The sequence below is a fragment of the Macrobrachium nipponense genome, chromosome 5 (assembly GCF_015104395.2).
Source record: "Macrobrachium nipponense isolate FS-2020 chromosome 5, ASM1510439v2, whole genome shotgun sequence".
NCBI lineage: Eukaryota > Metazoa > Arthropoda > Malacostraca > Decapoda > Palaemonidae > Macrobrachium > Macrobrachium nipponense.
This window is the reverse complement of record NC_061107.1, coordinates 70939044-70960969: the sequence shown is the minus strand read 5'-3', so window position 1 is coordinate 70960969 and position 21926 is coordinate 70939044. Positions and strand designations below refer to the sequence as shown.

Here is a 21926-nt window from a genome sequence, read left to right as displayed (position 1 = left end):
TTTCATTAGGTACTGTCCCAAATATTGCCTCGTTGGAAGATGGCTGAGGACTTAAGAAGGGGACGATTTAAAGGTTAAGAGAGAACTGGCAACAGGGCTCTTCTCAAGGAAGTAAACAATCTATCAGTTTAGATCTGTCGGACTATAATATCTGTCATTTTTGTTTATTTTTGTAACCCCCTTCCCACCCCTCTTCATCCCCCTCCCTATGGGGTTGAACTTGGACTAAAGGACATTGGGAGTGTCACTATTCACCACAGCAACCTCGAAAACTATAGGTTAGACACTATTATCCGTTGTTTTTGGTTATCTTTACGTTAGCCCCTTCCCACCCCTTGTCACCCCCCTCCCCATCACTAATGTGCATTGTTTTGTTATTTTTACTTTTCCCCCCTTTCCCACCCCACTACCCACACACCCCATTTGGTGCCAGTGATGCCTTACTCACACAATATTCTTTCCCAGATGCTAAGCTATATGTCTAACAAGTTTGGTTGAAATTGCTCAATGTGTGTCAAAGTGTGTGGCACATACACACATACATACATACATCCATTTATATATAAAGCTGAAGTCCCTGGAAAGGGTGGGCATAATCAGTGAAAGGGTAATAAGATATGGCAAGAAGAATACTAAGTTCTATGAAACCTAGTCCATTTTCTGAAATAATAGTCTGGCTGCTAGACTATTATGGAATAGTTTTCTGCAATTACATCACTGATGGAAGCATCTATGGGTAATTCCAAAGAGAGGATGACACGTATTGAGTATAGCCATTGTAACCGAATGCCACGTACCACAGGGCGGGATTTTAACACCAAACTTCTTTCAACTCTACTGGGCCGACATGCACCTGGGTCCAAGAAGACAGTACTATGTCATCTTTGCAGATAACATGACTCAAATCAGGCAATATGAAGGGAAATCAATGTGTATGCACGTCCTCAACACAGCCAAGTAACCCAGAAAATTAACAGTACCAAAGACAGTGGAAAATAACAACTCAATATACGTATAATAAATCATTTCCGTTGGCAAAAAGAAACCCACCCAGTCACTGAAGATAAAAAGCAAGAACAAGATTTCTGTGATACAATGTACCCCTCACATCTTTACCACCAACTATAAATGGCCAGAAATCTCAATTATTACTTAGAACACTTTGCAAATTATACCAAAATTCTCCATTTAGTACCTACAACACATGAGGCTTAAATGCCTGTATCCTGGAAAAATAAAAAAAAGTATCAGAAAACATAAGTAAACAGAAGTACGCATACAAGAGTGCTTATTCCCAAAGAGAACAAATGGTATCTAGAAATCTAGAGCCTCAAGAAGCTGACTGGAAGAAGTGACTATGTATCCATGAATGGTACTAGTGCCTAAAACAAGCATTACAGACCCCATAACATCAACAGCTTGTCTCTGGAAATCATCAGGTGAATAGGGAACTTACATAAACAGCGTAATGCTGCATCACATTCTCCTGCAGATGCTCACAAGAAAAGACATCAATGTAGTACAACAGTGAATGAATAGGCATCACAATAAAATTAAGACCTACTGAAGCAGAAAGCAGGAGGAGCAGGATGCAATACTCAAAAAGAGCAGCATACAATAGCTACAGAAGGGCTTTGCAAACATAACTAGTTATGTGGAATCAGAGGGAGTCATCACTGGTGTTCATGTTACTACTTACAAGAATCCTGGAAACTGGATAATTTTCACCACAGGTAAGTACAAAAGTTCAATACAACGTGCACAAAGTCCAAAGCAAAAGAATTTGCACACAAAAATCACCATATAGGTTATTACTGTCAACGGAGAGGACTATTGAGTAAAATCATGATGATAGGATTATGTAAAAGACTCAGGATGTCAGGAGCCAATAAGACCTGTTGTGTATTGGAAGGGGGCTTGAGTATATACATAGAACAATTACGTACATTGAAATGTCAAGCAGAGACAACTCCATGCAGAGAAGTATTTACTGAAAGGCCTAAATCTGCAATCCTTTGGGGCCAATAGAGACAGTACTGTTGAGTGATGATAAGTGCTGGGTGCATCACACTGTACGTAAGGATCATCTGAGATACAGCAATGGAATATCTTTATATATTGTAAATTAGGCAGCTATTTACCAGTAAATATATGATAAATAGGTTCCATAACCTACAAGTTGTGTGTAATCCTCTGTTTAGTTAATATGAAAGGGCAAGTGATGGACAGTAACTAACAACAGTAATATATTTATTGCTGGCCCTTAGACCTACTTAGGAAAAGTCACGTCACTAAATCTAGTAATGCTTCTGTAGCTGCCATGGCCTAGCTTCAGCTAGGAATTATTCCTCTGGGAGCTTCAGCTAGGAATTATTCCTCTGGGACTGATTCTCATGACTGAGGTGAATATAACAACAATGACTACTATTATCATCATAATGACAATGATTATGCAATATCCCAGAACTTCAATAATGGGGATTATGAACGACTTGCAATAATGACAGGTGATCATCATGAATAATAACTTCTCTATGGGAGGAAATATAATAATAATAATAATAATAATAATAATAATAATAATAATAATAATAAATATAATAATAAAAGAATATATGCAAAGACTCAAGGCGATACTCAAGTCAAAACTCAATGCCGGAAATATTGATAAAAGCCATAAACACATGGGCAGTGCCAGTAATCAGATACAGCGCAGGAATAGTGGAGTGGACGAAGGCAGAACTCCGCAGCATAGATCAGAAAACAGGAAACATATGACAATACACAAAGCCCTACACCCAAGAGCAAATACGGACAGACTATACATAACACGAAAGGAAGGAGGGAGAGGACTACTAAGTATACAGGACTGCGTCAACATCGAGAACAGAGCACTGGGGCAATATGTGAAAATCAGTGAAGACGAGTGGCTAAAGAGTGCATGGGAAGAAGGACTAATAAAAGTAGACGAAGACCCAGAAATATACAGAGACAGGAGAATAACATACAGAACAGAGGACTGGCACAACAAACCAATGCACTGACAATACATGAGACAGACTAAAGAACTAGCCAGCGATGACACATGGTAATGGCTATAGAGGGGAGAGCTCAAGAAGGAAACTGAATGAATGATAACAGCGGCACAAGATCAGGCCCTAAGAACAAGATATGTTCAAAGAACGATAGACGGAAATAACATCTCTCCCACATGTAGGAAGTGCAATACGAAAAATGAAACCATAAACCACATAGCAAGCGAATGCCCGGCACTTGCACAGAACCAGTACAAAAAGAGGCATGATTCAGTGGCAAGAGCCCTCCACTGGAGCCTGTGCAAGAAACATCAGCTACCTTGCAGTAATAAGTGGTACGAGCACCAACCTGAGGGAGTGATAGAAAACGATCAGGCAAAGATCCTCTGGAACTAAGGTATCAGAACAGATAGGGTGATACGTGCAAATAGACCAAACGTGACGTTGATTGACAAAGTCAAGAAGATAGTATCACTCATTGATGTCGCAATACCATGGGACACCAGAGTTGAAGAGAAAAAGAGGGAAAAAATGGATAAGTATAAAGATCTGAAAATAGAAATAAGAAGGATATGGGATATGCCAGTGGAAATTATACCCATAATCATAGGAGCACTAGGCACAATCCCAAGATCCCTGAAAAGGAATCTAGAAAAAAAGAGGCTGAAGTAGCTCCAGGACTCATGCAGAGGAGTGTGATCCTAGAAACGGCGCACATAGTAAGAAAAGTGATGGACTCCTAAGGAGGCAGGATGCAACCCGGAACGCCACACTTTAAATACCACCCAGTCGAATTGGAGGATTGTGACAGAGCAAAAAAATAAATAAATAAAAAAATAATAATAATAATACCACCATGAACACATGTGCTTTCACCAGTGTCAATTAGTAAAAAAACTGTCTTTAACAGATTATATGCAGCATGGATATGTGTAAATTGGGGCATATGTGGTAAAAATATTTGTGCATAAACACCCTCCACATGATGAACTTATAGTCAACAATGGCAAAATCTTGCTAACGAACAAATTATATAAAAGCAAAACCACCCTAGCACAAGTGAATATTTCCATAATTACCACAATAATCATGTTCATTATATTTTAAAATGTGCAGACTCATAAGGAACATGCCAAAATGACTATACTGTATTAACTGACAAAGCAAGCTTACATAAAACAGGATGGCTTATACAATTAAACAGTGAAAATTTGACAAAAAAAATAAAGCAAAAAACCCTACAAACTGATAAATAAGACATAAATTCATCTCTTATACAAAATACAAAAAACACACTGGAAAGTCTTGTCTCCTTAAATTATTGAGGATATATATTATGAGAGAGATGCTTAAGAAAAAATAAGTTAAGAAATGTTCTCTTAAATTATTAAGGATATGTTAGGAAAGAGATGCTTAAGAAAAATTTTAAAAATAAGTTATTAAGAAGGGTTCTGCTTCAGGACTTGGATGAACAAATCAAAGGGAACCAGAAAGTGATCTGGCAACTGAAAGAGCATGATAAATACCTCCTAGAAACCTGAAAAACACTTAGTCAATAGTCATCCCAAAACACTCACATCTCTGTAACTCGGCTCCACGAGGCTCTTATGTGACTCGGCTCCACACAAGGCTCCTCACATGGAATCTGAAAAAAGATATATACTATTATATAGTCTAATTTTTTATGACTGTGTGAGGAAGTAGGTAAACATGTGGATTCAAAATTTCCCTTAAAACTTAGTGAATGTGTTGTTCCCCAACACCAATGGCTCATTTCACCTGGCACCGATCACCAATCTTCAGCAACTGAACCAATCTCTGCCAAGGGTATTCCATATAAAAAAATTATGGTTTGTAACCCCCCCCCCCCCCCCCCGCCCACACACACAACACACTAAAACAAAAAAAAAAGGCCAAAGGCCTATTTCTTTCTGGTGTAACTCATAAATTTATCCAAAAAAAACTGAAGCCTTCATGAGTTATTCTGTATTGACTGATTGATTTATTAATTCTTACTGGCGTCGCAACGACGAGGTTATTGACGCCGGAGTTATTCTGTAACAAGCAAAACTGGTAACTTACCCTTCACACCATATATTAAGAAATAGGACTAAGTTTCCATTATTCAGAAAACACCTAACCTAAAATTTAGCTCTCAGACGCATCAGCTACACCTAGGCTATATACACAGCATAGCCATAGCCTACATATCCTGAACATAAAATACTCCATAGCATATGCCTAAACATTATTTAAACTTAACAATTTAAGCCACAGGCCTTCATAACTACCAGTAAGTAAACAATGCCCTAAGAGGGCATGCAGATCACCCAAACCTGCTCTGCAAGAGTTAGCCTAAGGTTTGTCTAGGCACAGTGGATTTGGCCTACGCTACACTTGAGCAAACAAATATGCCCAAGTCTTGACCTAATCACAGTTATAAATATTTACCAAAGGCCAAGCACTGGGGCCTAAGTGGTCATTCAGCACTGGAAAGTTAATTGAGAGTAGGTAGGCCTGAAAGGTGTAACAGGAGGAAAACCTCTAAGTAGTTGCACTGTGAATGTTATAAGAGGGTGTAAAATAATATGGAAGAAAGATAATATCAATGGAAGTAGAGTAAAAGGAATGAAAGTGGTTGCAGTAGGCATGCCAACCCTCCTGGATTTGCCGGGATTCTCCCGTATTCCTATATATTCTCGTCTCCCAAATAGGCTTCAAAACCTCCCTGAACTTTAGAAAAATATTATGTTTTAAGTAAAAATGAATTTCAATTCTTAAAGAAATTGTTATCAGTGGGCCAAAGAAAAATGTAATATATATATATATATATATATATATATATATATATATATATATATAAATATATACACATACACATATATATACATATATATACACACACACACACACACATATATATATATATATATATAGATATATATATATTATTATATATATATAATATGTATATATATTATTTCTTATATATATATATTTACACGTATACACACACACACACATATATATATATATAGATATATATATATATACATAATATATATATATATATAGTATATATATATATATATATATACCTATGTATATACTATATACATATAGATATATAGTATGTATAACATAATATATTTTATATATATAATATAAATATTATAATATATATATTATATTTTATATATATTATATATATAAGATAAAATAATATATAATTATATATGTATAATATATAAATTATATATATATATATATATATATATATATATGTGTGTGTGTGTGTGTGTGTAGCTAATGTACTCAAGTTTCAGTCTTCTCACTGCTTTGTTTATAAGTTAAAACAATTTTATTGAATGATGAAAAACTCGGCACCTGATTTTCTGATGAATTACAGGTTTAGTGAAATCAAGTATTCAGAGCAGTAGATGTGTGTGTGTGACCTCCCGGAATTCTAGATCAGGTGGTTGGTAGGCCTATGTTGCTGCTAAGGGCCGAAGTGAGGTACACTGACGGCACCAGGTATCCCCCTACGGGAACCACTTTCGTGAGGGTATGTTTAGCTATCTTGCATTGGGTTAGCCTTAGGCAGGGGAGGGCGTGAGACGAGATTGTTTAGGCAAATCCTTCGCTACTCCAGTTCCACGACAAACATCCTCCCGCACCCCCCTAGCCGGAATTTCGTCGTTTGTAGCCGCAGACTACCTAGGTCTAAAAATTGCGGCTGAAAGGTGACAAAATGGGGAGGCCACTCCAACCCTCGTCCCTCAGCCACAATACCATAATAGGCTACGTAGAATTTACGCGGGAAATAGTACATAAAATATTTAAGAATGCATAAGTGGAAACACAGAAGACAAACTATCAGAGCGTTTACATTTCGTTAAGTGTAAATCCGTGAAGAAATTGTCCATGGCAATAGGCCTACCTACAAGGTACTACCTATGTGTAAGGGGCAACATGGCCCCTGGGGGGTTTTAACTGTATTTCACCGTGTTTAATACTGCCCCGGGGAGAAATCAAATGCGAATGCGGTTTATCTGTCATATTTTCGCGCGCTTTTGTCGAATCTATCAAGTGGAATTGACATTCGGACCGGAAGCGAACACCATCCGCTTAGGCCACCTTCAAACCACAGGAAAAGAGGCTACTTAATACATGCGTCTACAAGTATGAATTCGGAATAAATGTGTACCAACTTACTTGGAATATATTAAATATGAATATAACTGGTCTCTGAGAGGAAGGGCGCTGGTTTTCATTGCTTCTGGGGTAATTCATCTGGCAGTTGGCGCGCGCGGAACACAATACGTAAGATGAAACTGTCACACCAGACGACAAGGTCGCCGCAGTGTTACCAAATCATCTCCCCGAAATGCGCTAACTAAATAAATATCAAATTATGGTAAATAGCATCAAACCAAGTTGCCATTTCATTATTGCCTAAACGTAATAAGCGAAGTTAATAATAAAACGACAATATATGTTATTTAACAAATGATTGGAATCTGGTTTTTACGGCAGTCACAGTGTTCCCATATCATCATGACGAAACAGTGCTAAATCTATTCGAAAAATGCTAAATGTAATGTCAAATTATGCTAACATTACTCCAACTTGTCAACTCATTATTAGCTGAACCTACTAAACAGAGTGATAGTTTTAACAACAATATATATGCTTTTTAAACACTTTAAAAGAAAACTCATATTTTAATGTATTGAAAAAGTTATTGACTATTTTGCAACCCATTTCTCTGTTAAGGAACTTGAAACATAATTTATGATAAACAATATTACCCATTAAATTCTGGTTTCAGCTATCAACTTTTCGCAGACTACAAAAGAAATATTTTCAAATTGTTAAGTGGCTATTTATTGATGCCACTGTACTATTTCATTGAGCCTATTTCTTTTCTCAGTGTTTTTTTATTGTATTTATTCATTTATTTTAAGTTAACCATCTAAGATATACTCTCACAGTCTGCATTAGATAGTGGCATGGTTAATAATGCTTTAGCATTTAAACAACCCTTTTTTCATGTTGATTGAGCAACAAAGTTTGAAATTATGACAACTGAGTTTGCGAGTCAGCTTATGCTAGAATTATCCTTAGAAAATAAATAATGCTATAAAAACTTAAACACTTAATCTGAGGCAGCATTATGCTAAAAGTATAAAATTATACTAAATTCGGGAAACTGGGTTATAGGCTCTGCTGCTTTGAGGTTTTCAACCCTTTTTGCTGCCAGTTTTCATTCCAGCGCTGAATGACCTCATAGGCTTCAGCGCTTGGTCTTTGGCCTAAATCTTACGTATCCGATCCTCACATAATGCAATCAGTCATGCATAGGCTTTCTTAATACGTGAAACTCTTCTGTTTTCTCCCTGTCATGGGATTACTTGAATGTCTCGTCTTAAAAAATATTGCCGTCTGCTTCAATAGACCTGATTTGTCTTTTGTTTTATGTTACTCAGAAGTGATAAAATATCAGCGACTCACAACTTGTCAATGTTGCATCATATCAAGCACGAGACAGAAAATGGAAAATTACAATTTTGGAAGTATATTCTTCACTTGCTCTGTGAGAATTTACATTTTCTATTACATAAATTGATTATAATCTTTCTTTAAATAAATAAATCACCCCTCTCACTAAGAGCACCAATGGTATTGAAGTGACAATCTATTAATAACCTTAGGTCTGGCTAGGTACCTTTCACTTTGAATTCCTTCTTCCCTGAATGAATCATCCGCCAAAAGTCACCGCTATCACAGCCGTCTAGACTCATGTTACGTGAAGGTTTGCCTCGTCTTCCCGCCTAAAGTCATGATGCACCCTTATTGGTCGATTCATCTGTCTTCGCCAATCAGGATCATGCATTGCGTTGCAGACGTTGATCAGGCTCGGGTCGTGTCGAGTCCTATAATCATCACCGGCAAGGGACTTCCTCACTCAGTGCCCGGACACCAGTAGTAACCGCGCGCTTTTGGCTCGGGCAATTGCCGACCATGGTTCAATGAGTTCTCTGAACAGCGTTTCATGTATACAGGACTAGAGTTCCGTCCCTCTCTCGCCTAAAAAAAGTTTCAGATTTCATGTCCACACCTAAATGGACTCTCCACGATCCATCTGGTACTACAAACTCTCCCATCACAAGCGCGTCTGCGCAACAGCATACCTTCACTTCCATCCTGCATACCTCCGACATTCCTTTTTGGAAATCTAGGTAAAACAAAAAATAATGGACGGAGACGTCTGCTTGATGTATAACGGGGGGGAGCAGACAAGGCTACCGTCTGTGTGTGTGTGTGAGTGCTATTGATTAGATCATGGTAGATCAAGTTTAATGCCTGATGTTGAAATCATGAGTCCAAAAGAATGTTTTAACGGTCTGGCTTTTCAAACTGGCATGAATGGCGTCATGCCTGGGAGGGAGCTGGTGAGATTTGGCGAGAGAGATAAATGCGACCAATTTTTTTTTTTTAGCTGATAGGTAAGATGGGTGAAAGAAGAGTGAGGGTAGTTAGCTAGCTAACCTTGGTAGGGAATAGTTTGGAAAGTTGAGTATTAGTAAGAGTAAGGTAAAGTGTGGTTTATCCACAATTATATTTGGGTAAGGGTACAATTTTCTAGCTAATATTAACATAATACAATAATGATTATACATTATATTGACATGGTGCATTGTACAGATTACATATTTTGAATTTTATTACATAATATAATCATATTTAATAAAGTTCGAATTTTCTAACTCTAAACTTAATTTTAATTATCATAATGATTTTGCATTATATCTACATATTAAATTCTACAAATTACTTTTTCACAAGACATTTCTTAATAGTATAATGGTCGAGGTTCATCGCGATGAATATATGAAGATACTCTTCTCCACCATCTGTGGTCTGTGTTGTTTGGGCCAAGGTTTCTCTCTTCTGCTTCTGATTCTTCTACTAATTCACTATTGTATTGAACTAGTTTACTCCATATATATATATATATATCCATATATATATATATATATATATATATATATATATATATATATATATATATATATATAAATATATATATATATATATATATATATATATATATATTGGTTGCCAGTCTGTATAATCTCTGATTAATTGGTTCTACTTTGTATTTTTTATGTATTTTTTCTATATTCAGATCGTCATCTTCTTGATGTTTCTCACTGCAGACCTTAAAAAAATCTTATTTTGGAATTTTTGTAATGCACTTATATTGGAAGTCAATGCAAAGCACGTGGGTATTGGTGGATATTCCATTATTGGTCTGATTAGACTTTTGTAGAAATGGATTTTGATAGATGTGTTCATATTCCTAAACCTTTTCAGCTTTGTATTTTGTGTTCTTGCTATCCTTAGCCTTTCTCTCACATGTCTTGATATTCCGAATTGCATTCCTAGTATTCTTGTACTTTTAGTAAAATTCTTTGGTTGTTGGTCTAACAATATTTGTGCAGGTTTGTATGCAGATACCGATACTAGTTGGAATTTAGATTTAGATTTATTTGTCTTTATCTTCCACTTCTTTTAAAATTGATTTGGCTCATTGGTTTTTGTGCTACTTGTCTTTTCAAATTTGGGTCCCTTCTCCTTGTACGTTTTTCTGGGTGTATGACTATTTGAGTTATATCATCTGCAAAGCAGACATCAGTACAGTACTCTGGTGGTGGAGTCACATCTGATGTATATAATATGAATAATGTTGGACTGAGTACAGATCATTGTAGGACTCCACTTAGTAAAGGGAATGGATTCCCTATGTAGTTTTGTGACTTGACTGCTGCTGTTCGATCTTTGATGAAGTTGCATAGTATTTTCTCAAAAATGCCTGGAAGGTTGAGATGTAATATTTTGTATTGAAGTCCTTGTATCCATACTTTGTCAAATGCCTTGGTTATATCTCTACATACAAGGTTGCATAGGTATCTTCTTTGTGACAGTGCAATGCTCTCATATATAGTTGCTATTGCAATCTGGGTTCCTCTTCCTTTTCTAAATCCATATTGACTTTTATTGTGTAGCTGATTACCTTCTAGGAACAACACTAGTCTGTTGTTCAAAACCTGCAAGTTGTATGGAGTTGACAGATGAAACGTTCGGTACAATGTAGGCATTACTTAAGGTTCTTTGCAGCGTTCCTTCGACCCCTAGCTGCAACTACTTTCATTCCTTTTACTGTTCCTCCGTTCATATTCTCTTTCTTACATCCTACTGTCCACCATCTCGTATCAATTGTTTCATAGTGCAACTGCTTTGAGGTTTTCCTCTTGGAACATCTTTCAAACCTTTTACTGTCAATTTCATGGCCTTAGTTGCCCCAGTGCTTGGCATAATAATGCCAATATGGGTGCACTAAAATCACCAATGTTAGTGATTAGACAATTTAATAATGACCGTAAGCCTCACTTCTTATTTCCTTACTCGAAAAAAAAAACTGCTGGAAAAAGGAAAATTCCATCAGAGCAAGCACCTGCAGGGAGAAAAATTGCAAGTGTCGACTGGTTTATCAGGCTTATTCGTTTGTCTCCTTGTTTTAAAAGTTCAAATTATTCGACGTGCCACTTTTGAAAGTTATCCTCATCAATGTTCATGATTAATTATGACTAGATATTTCGATATAAGTCTAAATACCTGAATAAAGTTTACTCAGAGGTATACACACACATATTTATATCTATACACACACAACACACACACACACACACCATATATATATATATATATATATATATATATATATATATATATATATATGTGTGTGTGTGTGTGTGTGTGTGTGTGTGTGTGAGTGTGTGTGAGTGAGTTCGTAGCTATTACGCTCACCATTGAGTAAATGTTAGATTTAGATGTTTTAAAAGTCTCCAACGGATACAGACTCCAAATCATTAATTACTTTTACTGCATTGGTACTTCATAAATACAGTGCATTTTTGAAAAAAGCTCTAATATAAATAAAACAATGTTTTCGACGAAAGCCCACATATTTCCGCGAAGCGACCGTTCCCAGAACGATACATCGCTTAAAACTTATCTCAGACAAGCCGGAAGTCAAAGTGTGCACTCCTCGTGTTGCACTTGAGCCCAAACAATGCGGCAAACGCAGCTTCAATGCCATCGGTGTGTTCGACCATGAGCGAGGATGAAGAAGTACTGGAATTTCTGACGAAGCCTCATGAAATCAGTTGCCTGTTGACTGAGCAGCTGACGAAATAACAATCGTGTTATGTAGTACTACTATTTTTACGTGTCATTGCACAGTGGCCTTCGATTATTCTGGCTAGCTTGGGTATATGCTAGGTGATATTACGTTGCTTGGTTTTCGTTGGCGAGAATTCCGGCCATTGTTTCATTCGAATAAACAAATTTAGTGCCTTTCGCATCACACGAAATAGTTGCATATGAGAAAATTGAATATACTTGTATTTCATCTCCTTTAGATAGTTTATTCTGGAGAGGGAGAACTCCTGCATTACAGGGTTAAGGCAGTTAGGCCTATGCCTGTCTCCTATATAGTTGGCAATAGATACAGGGCTTTATGATCCAACATGTATGTTTACCTACGTGTCTTTGCATTTATATAGTACCCCTCGCACAAAATAAAAAAAATCACTATGTCACTGGAGAGACATTGACGTAAAATACTATATTTTTATTACATAAGACTGCAACATAAATAAAGACAAAGCATCTGATTTTTTCCGAGCACCGCCTTCCTCCTTTTTCATGGTCTGAACAGCAGCACCTGTTTGTCTTATCTCCCGTAATTCAATTTATTATCATCATTTACTATGTTCTGCTCAAGGGATATTTCATTACAAAACGGAGAGTTTTTTTTTTTCTTTCTTTCTTTTTGTCGTGACGGCTGTTTGTTTATCCCTTCCAAGTCCGTCTATCTGTCTGTTATTTAAATGAAGTTTACTTATTCAATCATTATTGTCACAGTATCAACATTACCGTCACTTACGGACCTGCATCAGCAACGCATGTTGCTCAGGCTAATGCTGTGAGTTGGTGATATAGTACTAGGGAATTCATCTACAGAATTTTGTCGGTGATACAGTACTAGGGAGTTCATCTACAGCATTTTGTCGGTGATATAGTACTAGGGAGTTCATCTACAGCATTTTGTCGCTGATATAGTACTAGGGAGTTCATCTACAGCATTTGTCGGTGATAAAGTACTAGGGAGTTCATCTACAGCATTTTGTCGGTGATATAGTAACAAGGAGTTCATCTACAGCATTATGTCGGTGATATAGTACTAGGGAGTTCATCTACAGCATTATGTCGGTGACATAGTAATAGGGAGTTCATCTACAGCATTATGTCGGTGATATAGTAGTAGGGAGTTCATCAACAGCATTGTGTCACCGAGACAGCTCTGAAACGGAGGAATAATATTGCGTGTTTATTTCCGTGTCTTGACGGATAAAATATCTCCGAGTTCATTCCATAAAACGTCCATCCTGGCCTATGTATGCAACTGTAAAAATGGGTGTTAGTCAACTTCGGTAAGTGGGAGTCCGGTTAGAAAGGTGGCAAGAATTCGAGAAGTTAAAGAAGGCATTGTGGCTATTAGCATTACATGTGCATCTGGTAAAAGATGACCAGCAAATTCCATATATATTATGCTTTATATATTTATTTACGTACACACACACACACACACACACACACACACAATATATATATATATATATATATATATATATATATATATATATATATATATATACACACACACACAATATATATCTATATATATAGATATATATATATATATATATATATATATATATATATATATATATAATATATATATATATATGTGTGTGTGTGTGTGTGTGTGTGTGTGTGTGTAAACAAAGAGTTGTTCATGTGTAACATTACTTTCGTATTGATTACGGAAAAAAGAATAAACGACGGATTAAAGCGCGCGACAAAATTTGTACAGAGAATGCCCACGAAGGACAACTCACGACGGCAATGACGTAACTTCCCAAAGCAGAAAAAAGCACATCGAGGCAGAGCGATTGCGAAAGAATGTTTGTAAAAGAAAAGCCGTCTTCACCTCAGGAATCTGCCCCTTCTCGGGCAAGGAGGGAAAAATTTTGCCGCGAGATGGTATCATTATGGTATTATTAGTAAAGGGCGAGTGGATGATAGATGAAGGGGGTAGAAAAAAAAAAAAGGAAAGGAAAGACAATGAAGATAAGTGTCAGAAAAAAGTGAGGGTTAACGATAAATAGATGGTCATAGTGAAGTAAAGAGAGATGAATAGGGTCGTGAAGATGGTGGGGACGATTGGTAGATTAATAAAATAAAATATGTAGGACGAATGAACAAAGAAGTGAGAACATAATAATGATTTAGAATTAGGAGAAGTTTGTGACGCAATTACAAAGAAAACGAAGAGAAGGGAAACCGAGGGAGGTAGAAAAAACCAGCTAAGAAGTAGAGAAGGGAAAGAGAAAGAATAAAGAAGTGAGAACATAATAACGTTTACAATTAAGAGAAGTTTGTGACGCAACTACACATAAGACGAAGAGGAAGGTAGAGAAAACCAGCTGAGAAGAAGAGAAAGGAAAGAGAAAACCCAAACAAAGAATGACACGGCGTGCTACCGCAAGGGGCGTCTCTTCGCACCAACAGAGCTCCCACGGTGAGTCGAAGGACGCAGGCAGCATCCTCCTCTCCCACACTCTCTGCTGATGGCGGTGCGGGATGCCAGTGGACGCAGAGGAGGCAGACACTGCACGGGCGTGACATCCGCCCGGAATGGCCGCCACTTCCTGTCTCCGCGACGCCCATCGGCCGAGCACTCCCAACAACCCCCCCCCCCCCCGCCCCCCACGCCCTGCCCCACCCCACCCCTACAGCCCCCTGTCTCGACACCCACGCGGAGGACCTCCCCCGAACTCTGCTGCTGTTGGATGCTGTGCGGCGTACTATGGTGGCTGTTTTGTGCAGCATTCGCCGCAAATGCGTATGGGCGCGATGTATACGTAGGTCAGGCACAGGTCGTTCGGTAATTGCCTGTGCTTCGTCATCTTCATTAGCTCTGTGTGTGTGTGTGTCAGAGCCTTACATGCAGAAAATACGCTGAAAAAATCTTTTTTAAGTAGAGGCAGATGGATTACCCCCCCAAAAAATGAAGTCAGATAAGCGTTAAGAAAACCCCCCTTCCTGAACAGACCACTTGAAAAGGATAAAGTCTCAGTTATCGCAGCCAAACGAAAAAGTGAAAGACCACACAGGCGTCGTTCCTGGTAAAGGCTATATTTATTTATTGCTTCAGTTACTCTCCTTTCTTTGGCTCTGGACACAAGGGGTGGCCTGACTGTGTTCGGCTGGGCTGGGGATAATTAGCAGTTCTGAGATGCCGATATCCAAGTGTCTGAAGAGGAGAAGAGATGAGTCAAAATAAGTTTAAAATCAAAGTATAGTTTATATCTTCGTTGCTTAATTGGAAATATGAAGGGGAATGAAAACGTGGAAGATATTTCACGATCACTTTTCGAAGACTTTGTTGTAAATAAAGCTATAGATTTTACTGTATACCAAAAAGAATTGATTCAGAAACCTTTTTTACAATAAAGTCTACGGACTTATTACCAAAATTACCAAAATCTGCTATTAGAAAGCTACTTCACTTTAGAACGAATTCAAAGCATCTTGCAACCACTGTAGACAAAAAGATTATTCGAATTTTTTTTCCTTTACTATAAAGTTTACGGATTTATTACCAAAATTACAGATATCTACAACTAAAAAGCTAATTCAATTTCACTTTAGAACGTAATAATCATCCTGCAACTATCTGCAATCATAATCCATTGCAACTTCTACAAGAAACATCCTTGAAAAGTCTTAATTAACCTATAATGAAACCTAATTTAAGTTTTCCTCCTGAAGAAGGGTCCCAGCGCATTTTTAACTTCCAAAGGAATTACGCAGAATCGCTGAAAGTTATCATCAGACGACCCTTGAAAAAGGGATGACTTTGATTGAGCGAGTTCCAAAGGATGAAGTTCAAGGACTTCACTTTTTTCATGTCCTAAGATCGAATCGTACAAAGGGGACACAGTAGTACCTCTGACCTTCTGAATTTTATGGTACATTGAACAAAGGTTAAGGACACGATGTTGTTCGCTTCCTTTCAGACAAGTTTTTATTATTGTTTTTATTTTAAGATACCTGGTACTCACCCGACATCTCATCTTATATTTTTCCTGCTATCTAGTTCTGGATGAAAGCTTCATTTCTCTGGATTTAGCCTTTATTTTCTTTTACTCTAAGCATTTGCTACTTTTTCCTAATTTCACATGTATTTTAGATAATGTGAAGTGTTTTATCCTCTGCTGTGTAAATAAAATCACGAACTTAAGTAAAGCTAAAGTTCTCTCTGAAACGAAAATAGCTGAGTAAACTTTTGGTTGATCTGGTTGACAATATCCGGTAATTTTGACACGATAATGTGAACTTTTTTGACTTGATATATAGACTAAATCGCGAATTCTCCCTCTAAAGGTGTCACCTGCGACGTCACCCTTATCGAATGCGTTTCCATTCACTTGCAATATCCAAAACCCGTCACAGAACGAAAGGGGAACTCGATCCACCTGCGAGCAATTCCAAATAAAGTCAGCGAAAGCCAACCAAAACCACCTCTCAGATTCTAGAACACAATAGAGCGAGGGTGTTCGGTCAGGGACGCTATATCCTTCACAGAGCAAGCGGCCACATCCTTAGTTTGCTGTATAGGATATCGCTGTATCTCTTGGCAATCAAGTTTTTTTTTCATTCATTATCATATTTAGGTAGCAGAGGATTGGTTCGCAATGTTGTTGGGCGATTCAGAGAGAGAGAGAGAGATAATGAGTCCTTGGAGATTAAAGGTGGATGACGTCACGTGGTTATAGGCTGCTTCTAGAATGCTGATATGATTGACGGAGAGTAAATGGTACTTTTATTGTCTAATGATCACTGAATAAAGAGGGCAGGTTACTTCGTTCTGGGTTTAATATTGATTTTACAGATGCAAAAAGCGTTCACGAGGGCATCTTCTTTGCATAAGAATGCATACACTTTCACTGACTGGCAAGGTTTGACACAAAAAAAATACCAGTACAGAGAGAGATTTTAAATTAAACGCAACTGGTTTTTTCCAGTTTAAATTTTTTTATGGATATTCTTCAGTGGAAAGAACATTATGGAAAATTGAGGCCAATCCTTGCAACGCCATTTATATATATATATGTGTGTGTGTGTGTGTGTGTATATATATAAATATGAAAAGAAAAAAAATAGAACAAGGTGTGATCCTGAGTGTGTGCTAAAATCTATGATCAAATAAAGCGTTGTTTCACCAACGAAAATAAAAATGAATATGTTATATTTCATTAGAAATAATATTTCGGTACAGTTTAACATGCACGTTATTTATTTTTTACATTTTTATTCTAATAGATAAACCATAAATATCCCGCACTAAAATTCTTGTATCTTTAACTCAATGCAAAACACCTTTTTCAGATCTTTTTAGGATTTTACAAAGGGATTTCCTCCCGCCCCCAACAACAACAACAACAACAAAACAAAGTAGTTTGTAGGCATACTCCCCGGGTAAGCGAAAATAATCCAGGCACATGTCAGTAGTTGCTATTTAACGTGTCCTCGTATAGAAAAAAGTATGCGTCTAACTTTGGGCCAATATTAGATAAATAAGTAAATTAACAAATAAATAAGTAAATAAATAAATAAACTAAGCAGTAAAAATGATAAAATAAAAACGGGAGGTTCTGCATCGGATGTCAACTTGACGTTTAGTCCCAACAGGTCATATCCCGGATGCTCAATATTTTCCTGAATATACATATGTTCAGTCTGGCTAACATTGCATATCCGGTCTTCCCGAAAATATAGTGATCCATCATGTCTCTCTCTCTTTCCAGGTCTCTCGCTTTAAAAGTTGCGTGATAACCCGCATTTTAAAAAAAAGTCCCAGGGTTATGTGCAAAATTTATAATTATAACCATTGTTCGTGTACAGAATAGTACGTTTCCCCAAAGTCGTAGTCAATTATATATGACCAAAGTTTTCATATCCATTTCCATATTCATTTTTCTCCGATGCAAACTGCATGAATGTGGAAGTGAGACAATGTTGACATACATTTAAACAAATAAGACACAAGGCTTTTAATGTGTACAAATACAAATATAGACAAATACACATATACCGTTTATGAGCACATAGGTGTACATATAATTAAACAAGTGCCTTATTTTACTTACTTTTTATAAAGAAAACATCGTTCAGTGAATGTATATACTCAATATTATGCAGCCTACAGACATACATACATTGCATGGTACATATATTTACTCATACTAACACACACACAAATTTATGAGACCCTCTCGTTTTGTTTTGTGATTTGTAGTAACTGCATATTTCCACTAAGTATGTTTTTGTTTTGAACGTTGATTTACATACTTATAAGTAACTCGCTGTCTTGTTTTTTCTTATCTGTGACCTCATATTGCTTTCTTGTGCAAGTTGCTTGCTTAAACCTGTTTATTATCCTGAAGATGACTTTGGAATAAGAGTTGAAAGTGTTGGTACCACCTTTCATTTTCATGTGAGGATCTCTTACGTACTTCATCATCCATGGGACCATTGTTACAAGGATTGGGATGTTTCAAAGACTTGTTAGTCCATCCGAGGAGACATTGTGTGCTCACTTATCTGTAGGAGCAGGTTTTACTGTGCATTCACAGTGTCCTAATGATTTTGTCTAGCTTTCTTTTAAACTCTTCTACACTCAGTGGAGAGAGAGAGAGAGAGAGAGAGAGAGAGAGAGAGAGAGAGAGAGAGAGATTCTGATTAGCTGATGTTCGTATAGCCGATACGCTGAAGGACTTTATGCGGGATTAATCTAATCCCTAATCCTCCTTTCGTAACAAGAGGAAATAGGAGGAGGCTGTATCAAATTATGTCTTCCAAAGTGAACCTTTTGTCATTGATATCTTATGTTAATTCTTGCGTGGTTTTTATTGTAAATGGTTGGGGAGTGTTTGTTTCTCATTAGTAAACACCGAAGCTTATAAACAGATGCATCGAGGGGGGGGGGGGGATATATATATATATAATATATATATATATATATATATATATATATATATATATACATATATATATAAATATATATATATATATATATATATATATATATATATATATAAAATGACGAGATTATAAAATCTCGTTCTCATATTTTAAAAAGTAGCAATGGACCAGAGCGTCCAAAGGCAATTGGTAACACATTCTCTCTCTCTCTCTCTCTCTCTCTCTCTCTCTCTCTCTCTCTCGATACACCTCCCCCCTCCATTATCTAAGGTCACCAAATCAGGCACGGAACTTACAAAAATATGCATTTATATGAAAGCAAAGTATTAGCTGAATAACTTAGATTCTTAACAAAAAGATTAAATGAATGTTAAAATCAGAAGCCCAAATAACTCAGATAACCCTCGGTAATTAATCAAATAACTAACATTAATTTAGCCATAACATCAGGCACAATCAACATAGTCAGTACACCATAGTAATTAAGTCAGTTCCCATTTCTCCAGATCAATCCCCCTTGTCCAGATCAATCACCCATTCTCCAGATCAATTCCCCTTCTCCAGAATCGCCTGTTAGAAGACAGGAGAACACCCAGATAAGCATAAGAGTATAATCAAAAGATCATATAAATAGAACATCTCTGAAATAAATATTAAAATACAATCCAGCCACACTTTGGTCAAAATAAATATAATAACGCTTACCCATTCAACACAATATGCACTATCACTTCTCTATAAACACTTTGGCAGAAGCCATCTTGGCTCTGCTGCCTCTCTGATGATCTATCCATCAGGGTAATACTACATCTCATTATGTAGGAAAAAGGCTCGCACGTACTCACGAACTCACACCCACTGTCCACACCCATGAACTGCATGCACCTAGTTTCAAAGTCACCTCTGTATCAAGCGCTCATAGCGACAGGACATATACAGATCTGCGCATACAGCAAAAAGACACATCAGCATTCCCAAAACTCGTCACCCCGAACATTGTCTCTAGGGAAGTTAAATTGCTGACTCTCTACATTCTAAGAAACGTTATAGCATATCACATTACAATGATATTTAAAATATATCATAGCAAATCCCTCTTTATGTAATATATAATATATATGATAGTAGTAATATATATATTTATAGTTATATATATATATAATATTATTATAATCTATATATATATATATATATATATATATATATATATATTATAACATATAACATTTTAGGGGAACACTATAGTCACTAATATCATCAAATCCGAAATCCAATGTAAAGCCTGTAACTCAAGGGCATTATAAAACCAAAAAATACTGCAGATATGTCTGTAGACATCTTGAAGCGCATATGATGTAAATACAATTAAAACGCACGTACTGAGAGAAAATAAAGCGTAAAAGGTAAAAGTGAAATTTAAAATCCAAGTGTTTGTGTGTATGTGTGTGTGTAAATACAGTTACCATCTCATATACCACGAGTTTTCGTGAATAGTATCCATGAACAACTCTTCCCCGAAAGAGACGGTATATACGAATGATCACTCTTCGTCACTACAGAAAACGACACTTGTCTGCCAAAGAACGATGCGGTTGCTTTCCACGCTTCGAGGATATCTCGAAATAGAGCTACGTCTCCTTTTAGGATTTCCTCGAAGCGTTGGTAACTGGGCGCTTCTTCACTATACTCGTAAATAAGTATGATTCGCTGGATCGTACGATCGTCTCACTCAAGTCCCAAGAACGTATATATCTTCAGTGGGAAAGTGATGGAATCGTCTCTATGATTCAAGAATCTTTATTATTGTTGTTGTTGCTGTTATCATCCAGAATAATATAGAGGACAGGGAAATAAATAAGATGACCGAATGTGAGGAGACACTTAAAATAAACATTGCAAGATCTTGAAAGGCAAAAAGATTAGTATACGAAACTGAGTGAAGTAATGTGTATGGTAGTAAACAGCAGTGTCTTTTCAGAGATTACGAAGAAGTTAAATTTCCACATAAACGATTAAAAAAAGGAAGTAGGAAATAGACCCATACGCAGCACATAAACGATTAAAAGAATAACAATTATTCAGAATAATATAAAGAACAGGGAAATAAATAAGATGACCAAATGTGAGAGACATTTAAAATAAACATTACAAGATCATGGAAGGCAAAAAGATTAGTATGAGAAACAAAGTGAAGTAATGTGTATGGTAGCTAAACAGCAGAAGATAACCGAGAGTCTTTTCAGAGATTACGAAGGAGTTAAATTTCCACATAAATGATTGAAAAAAAGAAGAAAATAGACCCATAGGCAGCACATAAACGATTAAAAGAAACAAAATTAGACCCGTGCACAGGCAGCGGTTCACTTTCAAAATCTCGAAGTCTGCCGGCCCTATAGTCGTTTGATTTGCTTGACGTGTTATTATCCCCCTAACCCGATTCAGTCCTTCCTATCTTGGATCCTATGTAAAGATGCAGCCGCTAACCAAATTCTGGGAAAGGTGGTGGAAGGAAGAGGGAAATGAGGGAAGGGCAATATAAATTCCTTGTTCTCTCTCTCTCTCTCTCTCTCTCTCTCTCTCTCTCTCTCTCTCAGTTCAACATATTTCTATATGTTTACGATAATCTCTCTCTCTCTCTCAGTTCGGAATATTTCTGATCTTTTTTTTTTAACCCAGTTAAGGTTGATGGTCTCTAAGACAACATTCTTA

At 36.8% G+C, this 21926-nt stretch overlaps 2 protein-coding genes across 2 annotated transcripts in view; one reads left to right on the top strand and one right to left on the bottom strand.

Annotated features, from left to right (window-relative positions):
- The window catches only part of LOC135215394 (neural-cadherin-like), a 1007823-nt gene extending 1000238 nt beyond the window's left edge, over positions 1-7585 (bottom strand). Inside the window, exons 1-2 of the mRNA XM_064249987.1 lie at positions 7251-7585; positions 4613-4680 (exon numbers count right to left, since the gene is read on the bottom strand). The gene's annotated coding sequence lies outside the window, so the exon portion shown is untranslated. The remainder of the gene's footprint in view (positions 1-4612; positions 4681-7250) is intronic.
- Positions 1-21926, top strand: part of LOC135215395 (ADP-ribosylation factor-like protein 4C) — a 145859-nt gene that overhangs the window by 96873 nt on the left and 27060 nt on the right. The gene's annotated exons all lie outside the window — the stretch shown is intronic.